Source organism: Mustelus asterias, chromosome 9 (genome assembly GCF_964213995.1).
Source record: "Mustelus asterias chromosome 9, sMusAst1.hap1.1, whole genome shotgun sequence".
Lineage (NCBI taxonomy): Eukaryota > Metazoa > Chordata > Chondrichthyes > Carcharhiniformes > Triakidae > Mustelus > Mustelus asterias.
The window spans coordinates 39,002,028-39,027,097 of record NC_135809.1 but is presented as its reverse complement, the minus strand read 5'-3'; the positions used below and the strand labels follow the sequence as shown (position 1 = coordinate 39,027,097).

Sequence of the window (25,070 nt, the reverse complement as noted above, 5' to 3'; positions counted from 1 at the left end):
ATTTAGCTGATCTTTCTCCTCACCCTATTGGTAACTGCAACACCATATTCTGTCCCCCTCTCCTTTCCTTCTCCCCTTTGTACTCTATGAACGGTATGTTTTGTCAGTATAGTGCTCAAGAAACAATACTGTATCCAAATACGTGACAATAATAAATCAGAGCAAATCAGAACAGTCGAAAGTGAATGAAATATCAGCAGCAGCAGACTTCCCCCTCACAATGACAAACAAGCAGCCTGAAGCACAGGAGTGCCCTCACGGGCAGGGCGCAGCGGCGGCGCGCACGCAGAGAGGTGGGGGGCGGCGGCGGCGCGCACGCAGAGGGGGGGGGTGGGCGGCGGCGGCTGCGCGCACGCAGAGGGGGGGGTGGGCGGCGGCGGCTGCGCGCACGCAGAGGGGTGGCGGCGCGCACGCAGAGGGGTGGGGGCGGCGGCGCGCACGCAGAGGGGTGGGGGGGGCGGCGCGCACGCAGGGTGATGGGGCGGCGGCGAACACGCAGGGAGTTGCTGCCAGAGCGGAAAGCGATCGGGAGGTAGTGGAGTCTGTCAGTGAGGGTCAGAGTGAGGAACAAGCCCAGCAACAACACAAAGCAGCCTTTCAACGGTAAGCAATGGGAGATTTTGATAGTTGGAGAGTTGAGTTTCGAGCCGCTGGGCGGTTTGTAAAGGAGCTTCTTTTTGCTGAGAGTTGATGTGGTGAGGGGAGGGGGAGGCCTCGGTCAGTAGTCGTCGGTGCAGAGGGAATTGTCGGAGCAGGTGATCGGGCTGGGGAACGGGGACAGGATACATACAGCGAGTGACTGGTTTAGTTATTTAATTAAATCCAAGCTGCCCCACCCTAGCCCAGAAAAAAAGTTCAAAGGTGAGAGTTTGTTCTGGGAGTTTTCTCGTTGCATCAGGTGACGCCACTGTGTTGGTATGTGTTCTGTTCTTAGCCTTTCCCTGGCTTCTTGCCTTTGCCCTGTTCTGTGTTACAAGCGGCGAACGCGTCCGGTTCTAACCTGCAAACTGACACCCTGTTCACCATCGTGTTGTCGTAGGGTTTCCCCCAAAAAAACCAGTGAAACCTTCTCATTTATTCCAAGGTCACAGATCCGTTTGCGAGGTCACGGAATTGTATTTGTACAACACTGAACGGAAGTTCTCCGCCTGCTCCTGCAGGTCTTATGATTGCAGGTTTTTAAAAAAAACATGACACAAGGTTTTAATGTCCACTTCAAGGTCTTTGGCATGTGTTTCTGGATGTCATAAACCAGCAATGCAGTGCCAATTTAAAAAGCAGCCAACAAAGTTAACTGGCTCATTAATCGTTCCCTTATCTTGACTGAAGCTGAACTTCAGATGGGACATTGAGGTCTTTTTTTCCCCACAACAGAGGCTCATGCATTTACGATTCTGCGAGAGGGTGTGTAGATTCTGTTTATTGGTTTCAATAAGGGTTGGCTTTTATTTCGGATGTGTATTTGTTTTATAAAATCATTCTCGCCTAAATGTGGTTCTGCCGATAAATTCCACACATGGGCGTATTTATTGTTGAACAGTAATCAGTTTAACTAATATTAGAGATTGCGTCAGTGTTTCACCTTTATTCCTAAAGTAGATCTCCTTGGGAACTTAAGTATTTTGATGGTTGTAACAAGGTGGGGCCATATTACATTTGTTGGGAGATGGCGTGGTGGTAATGTCACTGAACTGATCATCAAGAGGGTTTGAATCTCACTACAGCAGTTTGTGGAATATAAATTCAATTAATAAATCTGGAATATAAAGTTAGTCTCAGGAATGGTAACCACGAAACTATCACAAATTGAAGGAAATCTGCTATCCTTACCCTGCCTGGGTAACCCCACAGCAATGCGGTTGACCCTTAACTCCTCTCTGAAATGGTCTCACAAGCCACTCATTTCGAGGGGAACAGAGATGGACAATAATTGCTGGCCTACACAGTGACGCCACATCCCATGAAAAGAATGAAAAAAAGAAAACTAACTGCACCTTGAGATGACCAAAGTCCTATAAACTTAATTTTTACTTTTTTACCGTTGTTTTGTGCAGATTTATTAATATGAGGACTTTTTTGTAATCTCGTTGACAAATTTATACCTAAAGAAAGGCCTGCATATTTAAAAATAGCTGACCAACTGGTTCTGCTCCTAAAATCAAGTTGATTCTCTTCCCTAAACATCCTCCTTGTCCAGCTGATACTTGCAACAATGTCACAAAATTGAAAGTACCTGGAACTAATGTAAATATAAGTGAAAACTGTCTAAGCATAAGAAGGCTGTATCTGGTTTTAGGGCAGAGATTGTGGTCACAAACGACTTGAATTTTAGTTTTGTGGCTTAGAGTATCATTTGAAGTTGCTGATTATCTTACGTTAAAATTTTCTTTGAGCCCTCCATCATTTACTCTATCAAGTAGTTCTGTTTAAATGAATAAATCCTTTGGCCCGGATGTTGTGGTCAGAACTCGGTATTTACTGTCATTGCTTCTCTAAAACTACAACGTCTGGAGGCCACATATGTACAGTGAAAATGAGAATGACAGAAGTTGCAGTCAGTGAATCTGTGTTCCTCCAGAGATACAATGTTGACATTTCTGCATGTGGAAGTCGATTAGAAATTACTGAGCTTGATGAGAACTTCCCCTTTTTACACTATTATTGCTTTGAAATCCCTCAAAGGGTTACACCTTGTTAATGAGGTGTAACTAGGTTTAAAGTTTACACAAAGTCCTAACTACTACTACAAGCCCTGGTGTTTGTGAAATGTTTTCATTTTTATTGAGTGTATGTTACCTCCTGATTTGCTGTCAGAATTATTCAGTGTGGTTGGCTGGACACTTTGAGGGTATCGCTGTGTGGGGCATCTCATCCCTTTGACTTGGCTTCTGGTTCAAATGAATGTTGGGAAATGTGTAACATAGAATAATATGGCACAGGAGGAGGCTATTTGGCCCACCATGCCTGTGTCGACTTTTTGAAGGAGCTATCCAATCAGTCCCGTTCCCCTGCTCTATTTTCATTACCGTGCAAATTTTCAGCCACAAATATTTATTCAGATCCCAACGATTTGCTGCATAAGGAATGTTTTCTTCAGTTCTTCTCGTCTCATTTGTTTCTTTTGCCAATCATCTTAAATCTGTGTCTTTTTACTGATCTTTCTGCGAATTGACATCACAAAGATTGTTAGATGTGGGCAGCCTTTTTCAAGGTCAACAGTGAATGCCATTGTTTTAACACTGAGAAAATCCAGGCCATTATTAATAGGGCAAGTGATTTGATTGCAGCAAAATTGCTACATATCAGGATGGTTGTGGAGATTATAGCTACGTTTTTGAGCAGTTGTGAACTTTTTTTCTAGTTCCACTCAGCACTTTTTCTCTCCTTTTTGGGTGCCCTTTTGTCATGAAAAGTGCTGTATATTTGCGAATCTTACTATTTTTCCCCATCAGTTTTAAGTAGCATATTTCTCAACCTCTAGTGAAGGAAGTTGGTGAGCAGTTTACTAATTGGTTTACAGTTGCCAATTATTGAACTTCTTTCTGCTCACTGGCATTGTTTAAAATGAGAGCCACAGAACATGTGTTGAGTTTCTAAGGCCAGCTGGTTATTTAACAGCTAGTCAGTCATAAAGTCAGCATTGGTTCAATGCTGCTTTGCTCACCAGTCCTGATTTTTTTAAAAAATTATTTTTTAGTGGTTGACAATTTTTGCTTTTAACCATGGACCTTCCTCAATGTTGAGTGTTCAATCAAGACAAAAATACAAAAATTGTTTGTATGGACATGGCAATCTTTTTATTCATCCTCCCTTTATGTCGCTGGCAAGTCAGCATTTATTGTCCATCCTTAGTTGTTCTTGAGAGGGGGATGGGACGTTTTCTTGAACTGCTGCTGTCCATGTAATGTTGAGTGTACTCCCATAATTTAATTATGTAGGGAGTTCCAGGACTTTGTCCAACGTGATGATGTTCAAGCTGGGATATGTGCGACATGGGGGGAGCTTAAAGATGATGCTGTTTGCATGTATTTCCATTGTTCTTCTAAGGGCCTGTTAATTGACTGCAGTTCTAAGGTAGTATGCATATACTGAGGCTCAAAATTAAGACAACCAGATGCATTGGACAGTGGGATAAGTCATTTAATAAAACTCACTAACCAAACTTAAGAAACCAAGATTAGGTGACTTATTGATACAATCAACAATAAGGCTGAATGTGGATATTTGATTCTCATCAAGGTGGGACCTGTACAAACGGGGTGGTCTACATCTGAACCAGAACAGGGCTCTGATCCTTGCAGGACGTTTTGCTAGTGCTGTTGGGAGGAGTTCAAACTAATTTGGCAGGGGGAGGGGACGCAGACTGTTAGCAGAATAAAGGTGTGGAATCATACAGCAAAACAAACAAGTCAGAGGGAGTGCAGCTATATTAAGTTTCAAGGGAGTAAGGCCAGGCTGGATGGCCTCCATTTTAATGCCAAGAGTATCATAGGTAAGACAGATGAGTTGAGGGCCATGATTGACATGTGGAAATATGATATTGTACCCATCACAGAGACGTGGTTGAAGGAAGGACACGATTGACAACTCAATATTCTGGAATATAGAATCTTCAGGCGAGACAAGGGAGGAGGTAAAAGTGGAGGAGGCATTGCATTATTAGTTAAGGAGTCAGTTACTGCCGTAAGGAGAGATATTGGAGGGGGCATCAAATGAAGCTTTGTGAGTAGAGCTTAGGAATAAAAAAAGGGCAGCTACATTGTTAGATGTTTATTATCGACCCCCAAATAGTAAGAGGGATATTGAAGAGCAAATACGTGCTTGGTTTGTGGAGGTGTGTAAAAACAATAACAGTAGGGTAATTATATTAGGTGATTTCAACTTTCCCAACTATGATTATGTGGGGGGGTAGGATTAGTAAGTTTGTGGATGACACAAAGATTGGACGGGTGGTTAACAGTGAGGCGGAGTGTCTTGGGCTACAAGAAGATATAGACTAAATGGTCAAATGGGCAGATAAGTGGCAGGTGGAATTTAACCCTGAAAAGTGTGAGGCGACACACTTTGGAAGAAGTAATTTGACAAGAAAGTATTCAATGAATGGTAGGACATGAGGAAGTTCTGTGGGACAAAGGGATCTTGGCATGTTTGTCCATAGATCTCCGAAAGTGGAAGGGCATTTTGGTAGGATGGTGAAAAAGGCATAAGGGATACTTGCCTTTATCAATCGAGGCATAGATTACAAAAGCAAGGAAGTCATGTTGGAGTTGTATAGAACTTTGGTGAGGCCACAGCTAGAGTACTGTGTGCACTTCTGGTCGCCACATTATAGGAAGGATGTGATTGCACTGGAGCGGGTGCAGAGGAGATCCACGAGGATGCTGGTTGGGATAGAACATTTAAGTTATGAAGAGAGGTTGGATAGGCTTGGGTTGTTTTTATTGGAGCAGAGAAGATTGAGATGTGACCTGATTGAGGTGTACAAGATTGAGGGACATGGGCAGAGAGGATAAGGAGCAGCTATTCCCCTTATTTGAAGGGTCAGTCATGAGGGAACATAGGTTCAAGGTGAGGGACAGGAGTTTTAGGGGGGGAATGCGAGGAAAATCTTTTTTACCCAGAGGGTGGTGACGGTCTGGAATCTGCTGCCTGGAAGGGTGATAGAGGCTGGTTGCCTCACATCCTTTAAAAATTACCTGGGTGAGCACTTGGCACACCATAACATTCAGAGCTATGGGCCAAGTGCTGACAGATGGGATTAGGTGGGAGTTCAGGTGTTTCTAATGTCAGTGCGGACTTGATGGACCGAAGGGCCTCTTTTGCGCTGTATGATTCTGTGATTTCAATTGTATAAATAGGTAATTTATTGGGCTAGAATGAACATTTAATAATTATGAAAAATAATGTGATATTTCTAAGCTTTATTTAGAAACTATAACTTTCTTGTTTGGAGGGGAAAATACCTGATGCCATTTGTTAATTTGCAATTATTTTCGTTCAGTGAGTGGTTCCAAAAATAGTTGTATTATCATAAAGATACAGCTGGTGTTTTTCTTGCAGATTTTGTTATGCTGGAATCTGACCTTAATGATTGTGACTTTACGCTGTTTGACTTTGATTGAATTGATCCATATTCAGGGAGTTTATTCTCTATTTTCCTGTTTACAGGGACTGTTTCACTCAGTGATGTGCTGAACAATTGTAACTTTATTTGTTCAGTAGAATGGTGCAAACTGCAGTGAACATTAACCTTAAAACATATTCTTTTAAATATTCTCGAATAACCTATAAATTCTTTGAAACGTGCTGATTTTGGAGGATAATATATCTGAGTCTGGCAACGATCCCATGCAGTAAAACAATTGTGTTATATCCAAAACATACTTTTTCAGTAATTGCAACATATGCAGCCTCTTATTTTATCTGACAACTCTTTTTTATCATGAAACTGTTAAAATATATCATGATACTCTTTTAAGAAAAATGTAATGTTGATTTTTTTCCATAAAATTATAGGCTGACAATATGTTATCTCTCCTATTCAATATGTTTATTTATATCAATCAACACAACAGCGCGTGGTCGCATTGTGGTTATGTTAGTGAACTAGTAACCCTGAAACTGGACGTGAGTTCCGTTACCACAATGGTAATAAGGGAGTTTAAATTCAGATAAAAGCTACTATCAGTAATGGTGACGATGAAACTACTGGATGTTTATAAAAACCCATCTAGTTTACCAATGCCCTTTTTAGGAAAGTAATTTACGATCCTTTCACCTATCTTACAAATATGTGACTCCAGCTGCACACCAAATGTGGTTCCTCTTAACTGTCTAGCAAGCCACTCAGTTGTACCAAACTGACAAATAAGCTGATGGACCATCGACCAAGGCAAAATTCGCCTCCCTCACATTTGTGAGTTTGTACTAAAATGGGTCATCTTTCCCAGAGACTAGTCAAACAACAGTCTGACATTATATTCCACCACCACCATCCCTGGATATGTCTTGAACCACTGGCAGACAAGATTCACCAGAGGTGCAGGTATAGTGGTGTCCAATTGGGAAGGAGTGGCGTTGGGAGTTCTCAAAGTTGACTCTAGACCCCTTAATATCTCAGCATCGGGTCAAACATGGGCAAAAAAGTCTATTATAAAGCTTAGGGGGACCACGCATGCTTGTTTACATTATTTATTTGATATTCTCACGGGTCCGTGCCCACTTTAGCTGCGGGCGCAAATCCTGTAATGGCTACTAAATCTTATAAGAGGCCAAAAACTGGATTTGTGCCAGCAAGATTGAACTTTGACAAAGGGTCATCTGGACTCAAAACGTCAGCTCTTTTCTCTTCTTACAGATGCTGCCAGACCTGCTGAGATTTTCCAGTGTTTTCTCTTTTGGTTTCAGATTCCAGCATCCACAGTAATTTTATCACAGAATGGGATCTTCCCCGCCTCCTGCCAGTGGCATAATCAAATTCTTGCCCAAGAAGGGTGTGAGCCTGATTTGCATAAATTAACTATATTAATGAGCTTGATGTCACTACTTCTGAACTTGTCCTAAAATCCCACTCAGCAGGCATGACATTACCCCGGCGTGAATCAACACTGGTTTTCAAAAATGAAAACCAATTGTGTTGACAATGCCAGGGAGCACACAATATAGTCCCAGAGTGGTATGGGACATGCTTGAGCATTGCTCTCTGACAATGCCAGGAGGCCTTCTGGGAGCTCCATTGCAGGTGTTCCCTTTATCCCTGTGGGTTGAGAGTGGTGTTTCCCTTCAGTGTGGATGTGGTGCAGTTGCCCTTCTGTGTGTGGGGTCACAATGTCCCTGGAGGATTTTGGTGTGTATGAGGAGGGGGTGCCTTTTATTTAAATCGGAGATTGGAGCCCCCCGCTTACCAGCATTGCTGGCTTTCTGAGGCCCCTCCAGCTGACTTTCTTTTATTCATTCATGGGACATGAGCATTGCTGGCTGGCCAGCATTTATTGCCCATCCCTAGTTGCCCTTTTAGGGCAGTTGAGAGTCAACCGCATTGCTGTGGCTCTGGAGTCACATGTAGGCCAGACTCGGTAAGGAAGGCAGATTATTTCTCTCAAGGACATTAGTGAACCAGATGGGTTTTTCAGACAATCGACAATGGTTTCACGATCATCAGTAGATTCTTAATTCCAAATTTTTAAAATTTGAATTCAAATTCCACCATCTGCCGTGGTGGGATTCGAACTCTGGTCCCGTAGAACGTTAGCTGAGTTTCTAGATTAATAGTCTAGCAATAATACCACTAGACCATTGCCTCCCCTTAAACCTCACTTCCCCTTTGAAATTGCAAAGTGCTGTTCAATACAGCGAAAAAAGCTGGCTGTGCAGTCTGGTTTTCTCTCCTGAGTTAACACTGTATTTTGGGGAAGTTTCTGGACATCGTGTCTTTAACAACAACTTCTCCTACTATGCATTGAAAAGTTGGGCAGCTCCAAAAAGCCCACTCATTTCACAAAATGTGTTCACTTCAGCCTGTGTTTGTCATTGTTTGATCAGCTCCTCCATCCTCCAAGGCAACATTTCTTTATCTGTGTAAACTTCTGTCCCACACCACCCTCTCGCCCTCCACCCCACACCCTTTCAATGAATCCAGTCTTCTGTACATTCCCTCCCTGGGGTGGGTGGGGAGAATATACATAGGTCATTGGAAGTGTCATGGATGTCGGCAGGAAGAGACTGTATAAAAGAGAGAGAAAGTGGATTTGAGATATAAATAAATAAATTCAGTAGGGCAGGAGCAGGCTGAAACAATGGGTTGACCAGGGCAGTCTTGTTTATGGATTTTGGGAAGGAGGAAGACAAGTGAGTTTGGAGGTTGTGGGGGAAAGTTCTCTAGGGGAAATGAGGACAGTGGCTCGATGTTCAGTTGTGGGGTAATGGTGGGAAAAAGTGTCAGAGTTGGAGTTTGGCCTTTGCCAAAGCTATGAAGTCCTGGATTTTCTGTCCCTCACTTTTTTCTCCACTTCAGTCAAAATAGTAAAGTGACACAAATGTTAAATGAAATCTTAAGGCCTTGTCAGCTTCACCAATTTCACTCTAGGATCATTTATCTTCCAGTGGAAGCCTTGAAACTGCTCTCACCATTGCAGATTTGGCTTGAGAAAGGAAGTTCTGGAAACATTTTCTGGCATATCCCCATTTTAATTATACTTGAGACTGAGAGATTAAAGAAAGAAATTGTCATCTCTCAGCAGGGAATACTTTCAGGCTGCATTTTATCAATCATTCTAAGTCTGTAATTTGCACGTGTCTAGGGATAGGAGAGCGAAATTAAGGAATATTGAGATGGAAAGTAATTGTAAGATTGTGTAAGATTCTTAACTTGCCTTAGTTTTTCTTAAACTATTTTTCTACTTCAGGCAATTCATTATCAATTGACCAACTTGGACTGTTCTTTATTGACATTGGGTGTTTTGAATGAGGCATTCTTTTTTTGAATGACAGTCTGTGATTGATGATGGGGGAGGGGTGGGGGGGGGGGGGGGGCGGGGCGGTGGCATAGTGTTTTGTTGCTTGACCAGTAATCCAGAGACCCAGTTTAATGCTCTGGGGTCCCAGGTTTGAATCCTTGACAGATGGTGGAATTAAAAAAAAAACTCAATAAAAATATCTGGAATTAAAAGTTTAACGTTAAATAATAAGAGGACGCACATGGTGAGAAAATTCACAGAATCATAGAAACCCTACAGTACAGAAAGAGGCCATTCGGCCCATCGAGTCTGCACTGACTACGATCCCACAAAATTGCAATTCCTTACAAGGTAAGTTTTTTTTAATTTTAAAAAGATTTGCACCATTTGAGATCATGACCGAGACACTGATCCAACCCAAAAATGTGGCACTTCAATAAACTAACCTATTTTGCTGGTTGTTCTAACGAGAATGAATGAGCAACACATTCACTTTCATCGCAATTGCAATTTTCTCACCATGTGCATTCTCTACTATTTATTTTTAAACTTTGAATTCCAGATATTTTTATTGAGATTTTAAAAAATTCCACCAAAAAGTTTAACTATGACCATGGAACCGTTGTCGATGATTGTAAAAACCCACTTGATTCAGTAATGTCCTTCAGAGAAGGAAATCTGCCGTCCTTACCTGGTCTGGCCTATATGTGACTCCAGACTCTCAGCAATGTGTTTGATTCTTAAATACCCTCTGAAATGGTCCAGCAAGCCACTCAATTGCAGCATGGTGGCACAGTGATTAGCACTGCTGCCTCACAGCGCCAGGGACCCAGGTTCGATTCCTGGCTTGGGTCACTGTCTGTGTGGAGTCTGCACGTTCTCCCCGTGTCTGTGGGTTTCATCCGGGTGTTCTGGTTTCCTTCCACAGTCTGAAAGACATGCTAGTTAAGTGCATTGGTTCTCCCTCGGTGTATCTGAACAGGCGACGGAGTATTTTCACAGTAACTTCATTGCAGTGTTCGTGTAAGCCTACTTGTGACACCAAAAAACAAAATAAAAAAAACTATGCATAAAACCGTGAATATGAACACGAGTGAAATAGTTGCAATAAAGTGCCGTCATTCCACTGTGTAAACAGGTCTTTGTTTAATCGTACCTATTTGGGTAAATTTCATTTAGGATGATGGGCAGATGTGAAGTTGGAAATTGTGGAATTTATGATTACTCGATTAATACTTGACAGTGTATTCATTCATGCTAGTTAGAATAACTAACAAAATAGGTTAATTTACTGAAGTGCCACATGTTTGGGTTTGATCAGTGTCTAGGTCATGATCTCAAACGTTGCAAATCTTTTTAAAAAATAAAACTTTTATAAGGAATTGCAATTTTCTCACCATGTACCTCCTTTTTTTATTTGCCAGAAAGTTTGTGGGAGAATGCTTATATAAGATGTTAAAATAATGCATTATTATTTTTGTTTTGATACCTCCGTTCATTCTTGTGCTTCGGGCATTGTTGATGAAATAGCATTTTCCATTATCCACCAGCAGTGAGAGGTACATATCCTCCATTTTGGAGAACTATGGAGGTCACACTATTGTCATTCTTCTTGCACCAAGTCTAGTTAACCCATTGCCCCTGCTCATTGAACTATAATGGCTCCTGGTCTAAATTTTGAAATTTTCATTTATATTTGCAAATCCCTCCATGACCTTACCCCGCCCTTTCTCTGTGTTCTCCAGATCTACAAGCCCTCAAAATATTTACGCTCCTCAAATTCTGGCCTGTGGTGCATTTCTTTATTTTGAAACTTCACTATTGGCTGCAGTGACACCAGTTGTCTATAAGCCTTGGAATTCTTTCCCTCAACTTCTCCTCTTCTCTCCCCCATTTCTGTCTTCAGAACTGCCTAAATTCTGTGGATTTATGGAATCCATATTCAGGTTCACTTGCTGTCATCTGTTTTTTGCAGCCACTGTACTGTGTGTAGACTTTAATGCTCACTGAGCGAGGCCATGGAAATGGTTACTGTGATCAGATGACTAAGAACTATGTTGAATAATTACTATAACTACATATATTTTATAAATATGTACATAATGTATTGATGTTGTTCGTCCATCGTCGTCGATGAGGACCTCGACACCATTAGTCATTATGAGGCTGTATGCGGTATGTCCGAAGATGACTGATCAGACCAATTCGGGCACGGAATGTCCTGGCACATATTGGGCAAACATGTGTAGGCGCTGTAGTTGTTGCGCTGGTGGCTCTGGACTTGCACAGCTCGCACTTAAGTTGTGCTTCAGCATTGCACCTTGCTTCATAAGCTTGACAGCCTTTGTGGATGAGGCAGCGCCAGGTAGGGCGGTTTTGTTCCAGCGTTTCCCAGGTGGTCGTGTCGATGTCAAGTGACTTCAGGGAGGTCTTGAGTGTGTCTTTGTAACGTTTCTTCTGCCCTCCATGCGAGCGTCTTCCAGCAGAGAGTTCCCCAAAAAGGAGCTGTTTGGGTATGCGCTCGTCCAGCATATGGATGACATGACCTGCCCACCGGGTCTGTGCTCTCATCAGCAGTGTGTGGACTGATGGTAGACTTGCTCTAGAGAGAACTTCAGTGTCTGGTACTTTGTCTTGCCATCTAATGCGTAATATTCTGCGAAGACAAGTCATGTGGAAATGATTGAGCTGTCTTGCATGCCTTCGATACACAGTCCACGTTTCACAGGCATACAGGAGGGTAGTGAGTACCACGGTGCTGTAGACCTTCAGTTTTGTTGCTGGGCTGATTCCTCGACGATCCCATACAGTGGAACGCAGTCTACCGAAAGCAGAACTTGCCTTTGCTATTCTGCAGTTAACTTCTGTATCAATAGTCACTGCTCGGGAGAGGGTACTGCCAAGATAAGTGAGCTGGTCCACTGCCTGTAGTTTCTGCCCTTTGATTGTGATTATGGGTTCTGTGCATGAGGAGCAGGTTGGTGCATGACTTCGGTCTTTTTAATGTTGATGGTGAGTCCAAAGTTGTCACAAGCTGTGGAAAATCTGTCCATACCGACTTGCATCTTTGGCTCTGAGCCAGTATACAGGGCGCAGTCATCGGCAAAGAGGAAGTCTCTCAGAACAGTCTACTTCACTTTGGTAATAGCTTGAAGTCTCCTCAGATTGAAGAGCTTCCCAAGCACTCTGTACTTAAGGCTGATTCCAGCAACACTGTCCTGGAAGGCATCATTCAGCATGGCAGTAAACATCATGCTGAACAGTGTGGGTGTGAGCACACAGCCCTGTTTGACACCACTGGTGACTGGGAATGCCTCAGAGGATTCTCCGCCGTCCAGTACTCTGGCCATCATGCCATCATGGAACTGGCGTACCATCTGAATGAATTTGTGGGGGCAGCCGAACTTTGACATGATCCTCCACAGACCTTGTCGGCTGACGGTGTCGAAGGCTTTCGCGAGGTCAACAAAGATTGTGTAGAGCTCGCAATTCTGCTCCTGACACTTCTCCTGAAGTTGGCGCGTGGCAAAAATCATGTCAATAGTCCCGCGACCTTTGCGGAAGCCACACTGTGACTCTGGAAGCAGGCCCAGCTCCAGGTGAGTGACCAGACGATTTAGCAGGACTCTTGCGAGGGTTTTTCCTGCAATGGAGAGCAGCGAGATTCCTCGATGGTTGTCGCCTACTTGCCGATTGCCCTTCCTCTTGTAGAGGTGTACGATGGAAGCATCTTAAAGTTCCTGAGGAATGGATCCTTGCTTCCAAAAGGACTGGAACAACTCGGTGAGCTTCTCGATAATACAGGACCAGCAGCTTTGTAGATCTCTGCGGGTATGGCGTTTGCCCCTGGGGCTTTGCCACTAGATAGCTGGCTAACAGCTTTCGTGACTTCGGCTACTACCAGTGGGTCATCCATGGCGCTGTACATAATGTATACATACAAGAAGAGCTCCATACAATAGTAAAATAGGAAATGAATAAAAGATATAAAAATGTTTTTAAAAAACCTACTTGTGTATTTTTGGCCACTTGTTCTCATAGCTCGTGTGGCTTGGTGTCAAATTTTATTTGAAATGAAACACTGATGTTTTACTACATTAAAGGTGTTATGCAAACTCAAGTTGGTGTGACATATAAATGATGTAATTCAAAAATGTGTATGTATGGTCTTTTAATTGGTCAAAGGCAGGAAGAACCATATTCAGCAAGCATATGTCAGTCTGACTTCAGATCCTAACTTGGGAACTCTGACTTCACCACGTTTTTTGTGAACACCACCCGCTTGTAACAGCTGGATAACAATGCATGAACAGTTGCGACGGGAGACTTTCTTTGTAGAATTATAATAAGGTGTGTTTTTTGTTATCATGAATGTTTTCTCCATCTTGAGATGAGAGTTCATTGTTAATTTTCATTTTTAATATAATCAAAGTAAAGATTGAACAATGGGCATCTTTAAGTTCCTGAGGAATGGATCCTTGGTTTTCTGCCTTCTTGAAAAGTAATGAAGTATATTGATGAATTAATCAAATGAATTATTTGAAGTTTTTAGCATAGTTTAATTATTACATTTTGCCGCCTTTTTCACTGCAGTTCTTAAGCAATTATTTCATGGATGTGGGCATCGCTGGCCTGTATTGCCCATCCCTAATTGCCCATGAGAAGGTGGTGGCAAGTAGCTTTATTGAACTCTGCAATCTGGTACAGGTACACCTACTGTGCTTTTAGGAAGGGAGTTCTAGGATTTTGATCTAGTGACAGTGAAGGAATGACGATATAATTCCAAGTCAGGATAGCTTGGGATGGAACTTGCAGTTCATAGTGTTCTCATGTGCCTTGCTGTCCTTGTCCTTCTAGGTGATAGAGGCTGCAGGTTTGGGAGAAGTTGCTACAGTGCACCTTGTGTATATATAATACATGCTGCTGCCACTGTGTGGCAATTCTGGAGGGAGTGAATGTTTAAGATGGTGTGTGGGTGCCAATTAAGGGGGCTGCTTTGTTGTGTCTGGCATTGACCTTCTTGAGTGTGTTGGAGCTGCACTCATCCAGGCAAGTGGAGAGCATTTCATCACACTCCTGACTTGGGCCTTGTGGCTGGCGGACAGACTTTGGGAAGTCAGAAGATGAGGTATCCTCCACAGAATTCCCAGTCTCTGACTTGCTCTTGTAACCACAGTATTTATATGACTGGTCCAGTTCAGTTTCAGGTCAGTGGTAACCCTCAGGATGTTGGTGGGGGGATTCAGCAATGGTAATGTCATTGAATGTCAAAGGGAATGGTTGGATAAACTTGCTTATTCATTCATGCTATGTGGGCATCACTGGCCAGGCCATCATTTATTACCCATCCCTAATTTCCCTTTTGTATAGCAAGAACAGCAATGCAGTGTGTGTTGGGGAGAGAATTATGGTTTTGAGTTTTCTGAATGATGTAAACTTCAATTGTAGTGCATTGTGCAATTCTGCACAGATTAGAACATCTGCAGTTAGAACAGAGTCCAGCTTTTAACCCTAAAATGAACAGTGAAGATAATTGTTTAAAAATACATTTGAGATTCAGGTGGGAGATTTGCATCAGTTTCTGTGAAGCCCTTAAGGATGCGAATGGTCATTGTTCCTTGAAATTTGATTGCAAAAGTACTTGCATTGTAGCATAGCAATCTGATATGACGTTGAACTGTTGAATGTACTTTACACATTTCATTGAGTCACATTGGCTTCCTCCCACAGATTGAAAGACGTGCTTGTTAGGTGCATTGGCCATGCTAAATTCTCCCTCGGTATACCCGAACAGGCGCCGGAGTGTGGCGTCTAGGGGATTTTCACAGTAACTTTATTGCAATGTTAATGTAAGCCTACTTGTGGCACTAGTAAACTTTAAACTCAACCCTGGACAACCACTTTTTAAAAACTCGTCTATTTCAGTTCTAAATGGGCTTGCAGCCAGTTTGGAGGGTGTGGTCTGCAAATAAACCGTGCTGCTAGTCCATGCGACTGAAATATGTTTTTAATGGAGTAGTCCGTTTCTGGGTTCAACAGAAATAGAACCTCAAACACAACAGATGTCTTAAGATGACTGTACGCTTCACAATCACTGAAATATCAATCCTGGCAATCTATTTTCTGTTGACCTTCAGCTTTTTTAATTTGAAATTTGTTTTCAATTCAATTAGAACTACTTTTTTTATTGGTAAGATTTTAAATTTATGTTTTGTAGATTGCAGACGAGATTATGATAAGTCCACTAACGTATCTGTTAATATATTTTTCATACACTAGTTGCACCACCGTTTTTTTTAAAATTAGGTTCGGTCTTCAGAACTCAGATGACTTCTGCAAATGTTAATTTGCTGCTGAGCTGACTCAGTATCAGCCGACGGTGTAGACACTTCTTTGTTCTTCGTCACAAGACTGGCCATGGTACTCCATAGTGTACACGTAATCTAGAAAAAGTTGGCATCGCCTCCAAAAAGTAGCCAATTGAAATAGTGTCTTTATTGCAGTTGTTAAACTGAGTGGAGTCTGACATTGTTGCATTTTCAACTGTAGGTAAACCTAACATTTCATCATCTGTAAAAGGCAAAATATCCACAAATGTTAAACCCCTGAAACAAATAGAAATAATGTTGGAAAAACAGTATTCATGGGGAGAACATTACTGTTTTGGGGTACGACAGTATTGCACATTAAAGAAATAAAGCATATGAAAGTATGTTTTCTCACCTTTGCTGATTTAGATTAGGATTATCACATCAGATCAGTCATGATTTCGATGAATGGTGGAGCAGACTTGATGGGCCAAGTGGTTTACTTCTGCTCCTATATCTCATGGTCTAGAATTTTATGGTGGATGATATGAGCACTAGAGGTACAGGATTTACTTCCTAGGAGTGCCAAAAGAGGACAAGATGCCAAGAAAACTTTTATACTTAGTGCATATTCTAATATTTTGAAGTTTTTCCATCTTATTTTTGCAGTTACAAGAAATTAATGGAAGATTTACTTAGTATAACACTTCCATTTATTTCCAGGGCTCTGTCACATCTATGTCTAAACTTACCTTATGTTCATCCCTAATGAGTCCTCCCAGCTCTACCACCGAGGTAATGGATACAATTGCATACACTTTCATCCACTTTGACTAGTGAAATTGAACCGAGCATGTTCACTAAGGTGGCTTTTCCTCATTGCCACTCCACCAAAGATCTGATCCTTTCATTTGGCCCAATGATTTGACTTGCCAACACATAGCTATGAGGCTCTTGAATTTAAAAAGCAAACTGCGTTTGTAGAATTGCTAATATTGTCCCTGATCACTCAATCTATCCTCAGCTCAATAGTTATTAACATACTGAACTATTCCCTCATAATCAGTAACTTCGTGCTTGCGTGCACACACACACGTGGCGGCGCACACACATGCGCAGGCATGCGTACACTTGCCAATGCGTGCTGACATATGCGCAGGCCTGCATGCATGCAGACATGCACCCAGGAATGCTTGTGTGCATGGAAATCCACCGAATGCATGCATGCAGACCCATTTGCGTGCACGCAGACCCACAGGCAGGGGCATGATGCCGCCCATACAGAGGCGGGCTCACAGGCCCACAGGCACAAATGCACAGGCAGGCACATGCACTCACTTTCAAACTGGTGCAATCGCCTTGCTTTTTAAATAAACTACCCATCACCACTTTTATCTAATATTTTCAACTTTTACCTCCCTTAAGCTCTGGAATTTCTTTTCGTTATTCAAATACATGCCCATTGTATGAACCTTATTTGAACGCCATAAATCTGGATTCCATCTTACCCATGGTAGTGAAACCAACCTAGACAAACTCATCACTGACATTTTGTGTGATGATGCCTAAGGAGTGATATCTCCTCTTAACCTTTCTGAAGTCCTTGACACCGATCACACCATTCTTTTCCACCATCTCTCTTCTGTCATCCATCTCTGTGGTAGTCTTCTATCATATTGACATTCCTATTTCTGTCATTGTCAGCTTATCTCTGGCAGTCATTTCTTGTCTGCACTTGCAAATTAACTCGAGTATGCCCCAAATTAACTCGTGTGTTACCAGGTTCCACCATTGGCCTCCTATTTTTTCATCATTGTGGTGCTTTAATTACATTGTAAGAGCATTAGTTTTCACATTAATATTGACAATACCCATTCATTATTTCTGTGCTGCTGACCTGTCTATCATGATGTGGAGATGCCGGCATTGGACTGGGGTAAACACAGTAAGAGTTTTAACAACACCAGGTTAAAGTCAAACAGGTTTATTTGGTAGCAAATGCCATTAGCTTTCGGAGCGCTGCTCCTTCGTCAGATGGAGTGGATATTGTCTATCAGCCATGGCTCTGCAGTGTCAGCGGTAGCTTAGTTGGTAGCAACCTTGCCTGAGAGTTACAAGGTCCTGAATTCCAGACTCACCCCAGGCTTGAGCAAAAAATTTAAGGCTGTGCTTCAGTGCAGCATTGAGGGAGTGCAGCACTGTTGGAGGTGGTGTCTTTCCGGTGAAGCTTTTAACCAAGGCCTCATCTGTTTATTCTGTGGGTGTAAAAGATCCCAAGGCACTATTTTGATGAAGAGCAGGGGAGCTATACCCAGTGTTGTGGCCAATGTTTATCCCTCAATCAGCATTAAAGAAAACAGAAAATCTGGTCATTATCACTGTTAGGGGCAGTTATGATGGTTATCTTGTTGTATTTAAAAGCTATTGTTCCCCTCAAGTAGCCAAACAAAGTAACAGAGTGGTTTCAAGATGATTTATTAAACGATAGCTTACTGTAGGACCCTGAATGTCCATTCAGAGCATCCAGAGTGAAAAATACAAAGGCAATTAAAGTCTCAGCTTTGATTACAAGTAATTAGTATAGACCAATAGGCGTACAGGAGTTATCGCTATCCAATCATAGTTAAGGTTACATCATGCATACATAAGGATATAATGTCCAGTTAAAACTTGTGCATATTGTATTATCAAGAATTGATAGCTATGTCTCTGACCAATGGATCTCAACCTTCCTTTCCATTGTTCCTTGTCTAATGGGCAGGTATGAACTGCAGCTGCACATCATTCAATTGGATAGTTTGACTCTTATCTGGGCTTACTTTAATAAAAACCTGTCATTTGCATGTAGCTTTCCCTGTGTGATTGAGGTTCAGCTTGTAGCTTATGTGATTTTTAAACTTATGATTTTTAACCCTTTCAATTATCTTGCTGTTTTTGAGAGTTTATTGTGTACAATTTGGCTGTGGCATTTCCTACATCACAACAAAGAGTCATTGACTGTAAAGTGCTTTGAGATGTTAGGTGTTTATGAAAAGTGCTATATAAATGCAAGTTTATTTGGTCTAATATCAATGCTCCTCAACATTTATTCACCTCCCCATCATAATCATCCATATATTTTCCCTGTTTAGAAATGTCTGGCTTTAATTTTTGGACTATGCCATCAGCCCTACACTCATTTCTGTTATACTTTCTGTCCACTTAATTTTGAAAACATTGATCAAATCACCCTTAATTTTTTAAATTTCTGGGAATATACCCTAGTTTCTGTAAACTCCCCTCTCCATTTAATGCTTAATTGAGGTATCATGTTGGGAAAGCAATATCATCTCAAGCTTCTTGAGAATTTTATAGTCTAGATTTTGCAGACAGCGGTGAAGCGAAATTAATTGCTGACCTTGAAAGTCCAAAGATGTGTAGATTAGGTTGATTGGCCATGCTAAATTGCCCCTTTAATGTTAGGGTGATTAGCATGGTAAATGTGGGGTTACAGGATAGGGCCTGGGTGGGATTGTTGTTGATACAGGCTCAATGGGCTGACTGGCCTCCTTCTGCTCTGTGGTGATTCTATGAAAGCTGACTATAAAGACCTAGTGATGTCAGTAGCATGGCTTCCCCTTGATGTCAGGTTGAATCTGGCGTCAAGTCGAGTGAATCTCCCAACATCTAGCAACAGTGATGTTGTCAAGCAGGGTGTGCAGAGAATCATTAACGTTTTCTCAGAGCAAACCAAGAAGTAAATTCACTATTTTTTCCACTTTAAATTAAAATTTTACAGCGAGCGAAATAAATGATTGAAACATAGACATGGGATCAGGGTAGAAGTGGAAATATCACAAACTTGAAAAAAGTTTCGAATGTGATTTGGCAATATTTGAAATTCCACAAATACAAATTGTGTTTTTTCAGGGCCAGTGAGGCTGTTTATTAATTAATGATGTACTGAGTCCATAAAAACTTAGTCACACTTCATTCAAGAAAGTCTAACTTTCATCTGTTTTATAGTAAGCTGAGATGGGAATGGGATTTTCCTGATCAGTGATTTCTCCTTTATTGCAGTCTGGGAAAAGGGGTTGGGGTTGTGGGGCTTCAACAGTGCATTCTGGAGAGAAGCATAGAATCCCTGACAGCAACTCCTGGATTTCCTCATTTAACTACGTGTGTAGACTCTAGAAGTTAGATTCGGAGGAATAATGACTGTGACACCGTCGGCATTCACCACCATTAATACTGCAAAATCCAGACCTATATGTTGCCCCTCATTCTCCTAAGTTGTCTAGTGACCCTTCGTTGCACTCCCTAAAGCAAGTATACTCTTTGTTAGGTAAGATCAAATCTGTAAGCAGAACTCAATTTGTGATCTTACCAGGGCACTGAATAATTGTAGTAAAACCTATTTACTTCTACAATCCAATTGTTTTGTTGCAAAGACTACCCCCATTTACTCCTAATTGCTTGCTATAGCTGCACACTAACTTTATTATTATGCAGTGGATCAATGAAATATTTGTCATCATTTTTCCTCTTTGCTGTGTCTAAGCAAGAACCAGAGTTTCAAAACTTTAAATGCTGTACATGCCATTTGTATGTGTAGTTTAGGTGAGTTTATTTGAAGACAGTTATCGGGACCTGCCCAATAAAAATTGCAATGCATAATTTCAGTGTCCTCGTTTAATGATACTTTTGTCTCCTAGTAATTACAAGAAATTGCATGGCTGTGTTTGAGAGATTCAGTTTCTGCTGTGAAAGCATCTGTCTGAACCCTGAAGCACGAATGTTTGAAGGCTTTTTAGAATTTAGGGAGTGGTCATAGCAGAAGTGGGTTGATGCGCAATTTTTGTTTTGTATATATTGTACTTGTTTCAGCAGAGGGGTGATGTGCTTTTTTTTAATTACAGCATTGAAGAAATAGAGAAGTGGCTGTGAAATACCACTTAAGTGTATGTGTCTTTTCCTAATTGTAGTAAATAGTCTTTAATAAGTGTTATACTACGACTGGGCTGGTTGCAGTTCTCACTGGGCATCATATGTGGCCCCTTATACCTTTCCTGGAGCCAGAACTATTCACCAGCATGAACCAGTGTTTCCAAGTTGGGACACACTTTTGGCTAATGTCAGCAGGGTTCGTGATAAAGGCTCACATTTATATAGTGTCTTTCATGTCCACAGGATGTCCCAAAGTACTTTACAGCTAATTAATTAATTACTTTTTGAAGTATTGTGATGTAGGAAAAACATAGCAACCAATTTGTGCACAACAATCTCCCACAAACGTCACTGTGATAAGTCAGGTTAAGCATCAGCCCATCAATAGCTCTGCTGGGGCTACTCGCGTCGTCATGTGCGATATTGCCCTATAATTGAAAAGAACACATGCAAGCTTCATTTCCAAAGAGCCGTCGTTTTTTTTCATGTTATTTTTGAATAACTAGACTGCTTACTCAGCCAGACTGGGTGATAGGGCGCCATGCAGATGTGACTCACTCCATTTGTATTGATGAAGGGTTGAAACATCCTGCAGGTAAACGGGATCCCATTGTCCATTATGAGGACTTCAGGTATACCATATATGCAAAAAGATTGCCAGAGTTTTATGGTGTTGTAAGCGATAGTAGAGGTATAATTGTAACAACACATCCCTGCTCCTCATGCTATGAAGGCCAATATACCATTTGCCTTCTTTACCGCCTGCTGCACCTGCATGCATATCTTCAGCGACTGGTGCACAAGGACACCCAGGTCTCGCTGCACACTCTCCTCTCCTAATTTACAGCCATTCGCATAGCAATTTGTGTTCAGCTGTGAACAAAGCTCTCTCTCTATTCCTTTAAAGAAAACTGATGATCAAAGAAAATTGGAAAAATGCATTGGACATAGAGTTCAATCTTTTAAACAATTGTATTCTGTTGAATTGCTGTAAGTGGCCATTGACAATTGTCAGAAGCATTCCTGGGTGGTTATCTCAAGTTTTATTCATGAGGAATCCCCTGACTTTTCACTCAACAGCAAACCTCAGACATGTGGCCCTCCGAGGAGTTGTGGATTAAATCCCAAACTCATTGAACAAGTGACCCTCAGATTTGGGTGGAGGGGGGTGGGCGGAAGAGGAGGGAAAGGGGGTGGTGGTGTAATTAATGTTACTTGCATTAGGACAGCTCTGCAAAGGGCTTTTTGAAATTTCTGTCACTGTTACTAATGTTGCCGAGCATAAAATGGTGGAACAGCTTGAGGAACTAATTGACCTGCTCCAGTGCCTATATACTCTAAACTATTGATACATATGATGGTGGCATAGATAAATGTTCTGTGTTTCATTTGATTTCAAGTTGGCAGTTTAAATGAATATAATAATGCAAAATAGCATACTTGTTTGTTATCAGGGTTAACCAGCTCTTGAATTCTTTATTCAAAAATATACTTGGAGTTTGATTTTGTGTAAAATTTGTTGGTAAATAGACATTGACACTGATCTTCCCAGTATTTGCCATGTCATTATGTTTTTCATGCTATGTACATGACTCAAGCTTTCAAATTTTAATTCGTGTGTGGTTGTGGCATTAACAGTAATTTTCTTTTTAAAAAGTCTAAAAATTCCATGCCTTTTCAAGATCTACCTCTCTCTCCAGATTTTCTTGCTCTATATATCATTCCTGGCTGAATAGATGAACAGTATTCTCCCAGGCTAGGAAGCTAGCTATTAAGTGATGCTCAGCACACTAGTTGCTTATATTTAAGTAGTTCTGCTTGGGATAGTAGGATTGATATTAGGAACGTGGCATTCATTCCAATGGTCAGAAACACTATTGTCTCGCCGCTAGCATGCTGGAGTTCTAATGATTAAATCATTGAAGTGATCCAGAAATTTGGTTTGCCACTTCTTAAGACATGTAACCAGAATATATTTAAGATTTGTTGTTGAATGCAGGAATAGTTGAATCTCGTCAATCTTGCATAGGATGTCTGAACGATGTTGACTGGTGCAGAATGTTTCTAAAACCCCACTCACCATCCAACCATTACAGTATCTGTCTGTTTGGAATTGATTTTGAGATCTAATAAATGAATTGTAGTGGATGCTTTAACAGAAGAATAAATCAGTGGTTATATGCATTTTTTTAAAGATGAATTTTCTTAATGAGCATTTGGGGCACAAGATCTTATTGCAGCAATTTAAGATGCAGTCAATTTCGTAGCAGCTGGCTGCAATGTTATTATACCAAACAAGTAAAGACAGTTTTCTTACAACTTCTATTTATATTGCATCTTTAATCATAGAATCCCTACAGTGCAGAAGGAGGCCATTTGGCCCAACCAACCTGCACCCAACAACAATGCCACCCAGGCCCTATTCCTGCAGCCCCACGTATTTACCCTGCTTAATCCCCTGACACTAAGGGGCAATTTAACATGGCCAATCAACTTAACCCGCACATCTTTGGAGTGTGTAAAACATTCCAAGGCAATTCACAAGAGCATTATAAAACAAATCATGATGCTGAGCCACATAAGAGAGATTTGGTCAAATGACCAAAAACTTGGCTAATGAGGCAAGTTTGTTAGCCAAGTTTTGAGGAGTGCCTTAAAATAGGGAAATGAGGTAAGAGACACAGATGTAAGGAACATATTCCTTACATTGAGTTTAGCTCAAAAAACTGAAATGCTTTTCAGTGACATTCTATGCTACTGTGAGCAATTTCTTTAAAATGCAATATTTCATGTTAGAAATAGAAACTGTTGTTTATTGCATCTAATTCTCTAACAATTATGCTATAACGCATTCTGAGAACATAAAGCAGTTTCAGAAGCACATGGACACACAACGTTGGAGTAGCTCAGGAGTTAGAGAGAACTCCCAAATATACTTGTTAAAAAAATGCATTGAATGTGTATGATTCCAATCCTTTACACAGTTAACATTTATGCATGTACCTCCGGGCCATTCTAATACCAGGAGATAGATCTTATTCCTGTTGGCTCTTTCATTGTTTAAAATAAAAGCCAGGGAAGACTGCTTTCTACGTAAGTTCAGGGTTCTGTAATTCCCAAACTCTGCGAGACCCAGTCAGTGACAATCTTACCTTAACATACTTTCAAAGGGAGCAAGTAGAAAGTATTAACAATAAAATAAGTCATACAAACGTCACAGCATTGTTTCATGGAACATACTGAAAGTTCCAGAATATGAAATAAAATAATTGTAAATGTTACAATGATGTAACAAAAGACTATAATACAATAGTTCAAATGAGGTCGAAATTTGTAAGCAGTTCATGCAGATTTTGGAATCAAGATACAGATGATCTATTGCTCCTGTCAACAACTATTGTTGGTGCCTAGCTTGGCATTTGGTTTTGCAACATTGGCACTAAAAAGAATGGTGTAACATTTTACAGGGTAAATTGACCTTTGCACCTCATGAAATGTGTTTCCACCACATGTATCTCTCCACTAGAACATTTAATTTATAAATTTGATTCCTATGCATCTTTAAATATGTTAAATACCTATTTAAATATATTTTAACAGACAGATTTTTAGAAAATATAATGCTTTTTATATTTTAATATTTTAGTAGTCAATAAATAGGGACGGTTTGACAAATGAGCAGCTAATTTTGCTATTCAAAATTATGGATACCGCTGAATAAAACTTTTGCATTGTTTTAGGAAAAACTCTATAATACTACGTTTAGTGCACCATGTACCACAACAGTTCTCTTTGAAAATGTCCCTTCTGGTCTTGAAAGCTACACGTCCGCAATTTCTTGGTTGAAACCAACAGTGGGCAAAATTGCATTGGGAGAAAACAGCTGCACTATCCAAGTTTAATGATTAGAATGGTCAACTCTTTAAAGTAACTCCACCTTAATCCGAAACCTGGTTTTATTAAATTTGGTCACAAATCATGGATCCAGATGGTTCCTTCACATGATGTATGAGTTTGGTTTTTTGTACACAGGATACCATATCATAATGTTTTGATGAAATGTATTTGGGCGTGAATGGTGTATGTTTCCACTTAGAGCACAGTTGTCAATCTGAACAGTCATTGTGCATAATTATGAGAGTTCTCTGAAGTGAATATGATTTTTCTTCTTTCTCCCCCCCCCCCCCCCCCCCCCCCCCAACCATTACAAAATATTCTTTGTCTTATGATTCAGGTTAGAAACTCCAAAGTGTTTTATGAAGCCCACCTGAATTATAAGTTTTGCATCTTGAATTTGGCTAGGATAAGCATGATGTGTTCCACTTCAGACCCACTAGGGAGCATTTGTCAAACAAAATTTATTTAAGAATATAGTTAACGT

At 41.0% G+C, this 25,070-nt stretch overlaps 1 protein-coding gene across 7 annotated transcripts in view; it reads left to right on the top strand.

Moving 5' to 3' along the window:
• The first annotated feature begins 451 nt into the window (after positions 1–451).
• Positions 452–25,070, top strand: part of LOC144498633 (protein kinase C and casein kinase substrate in neurons protein 2-like) — a 99,601-nt gene continuing 74,982 nt past the window's right edge. For 3 of the 7 annotated variants that reach the window (XR_013498737.1, XR_013498736.1, XM_078220049.1), the window contains exon 1: positions 463–603. The gene's annotated coding sequence lies outside the window, so the exon portion shown is untranslated. Of the gene's footprint in view, positions 604–25,070 lie in introns of all 7 variants that reach the window. The other 4 variants (XM_078220046.1, XM_078220050.1, XM_078220047.1 and 1 more) reach the window with 4 other exon arrangements.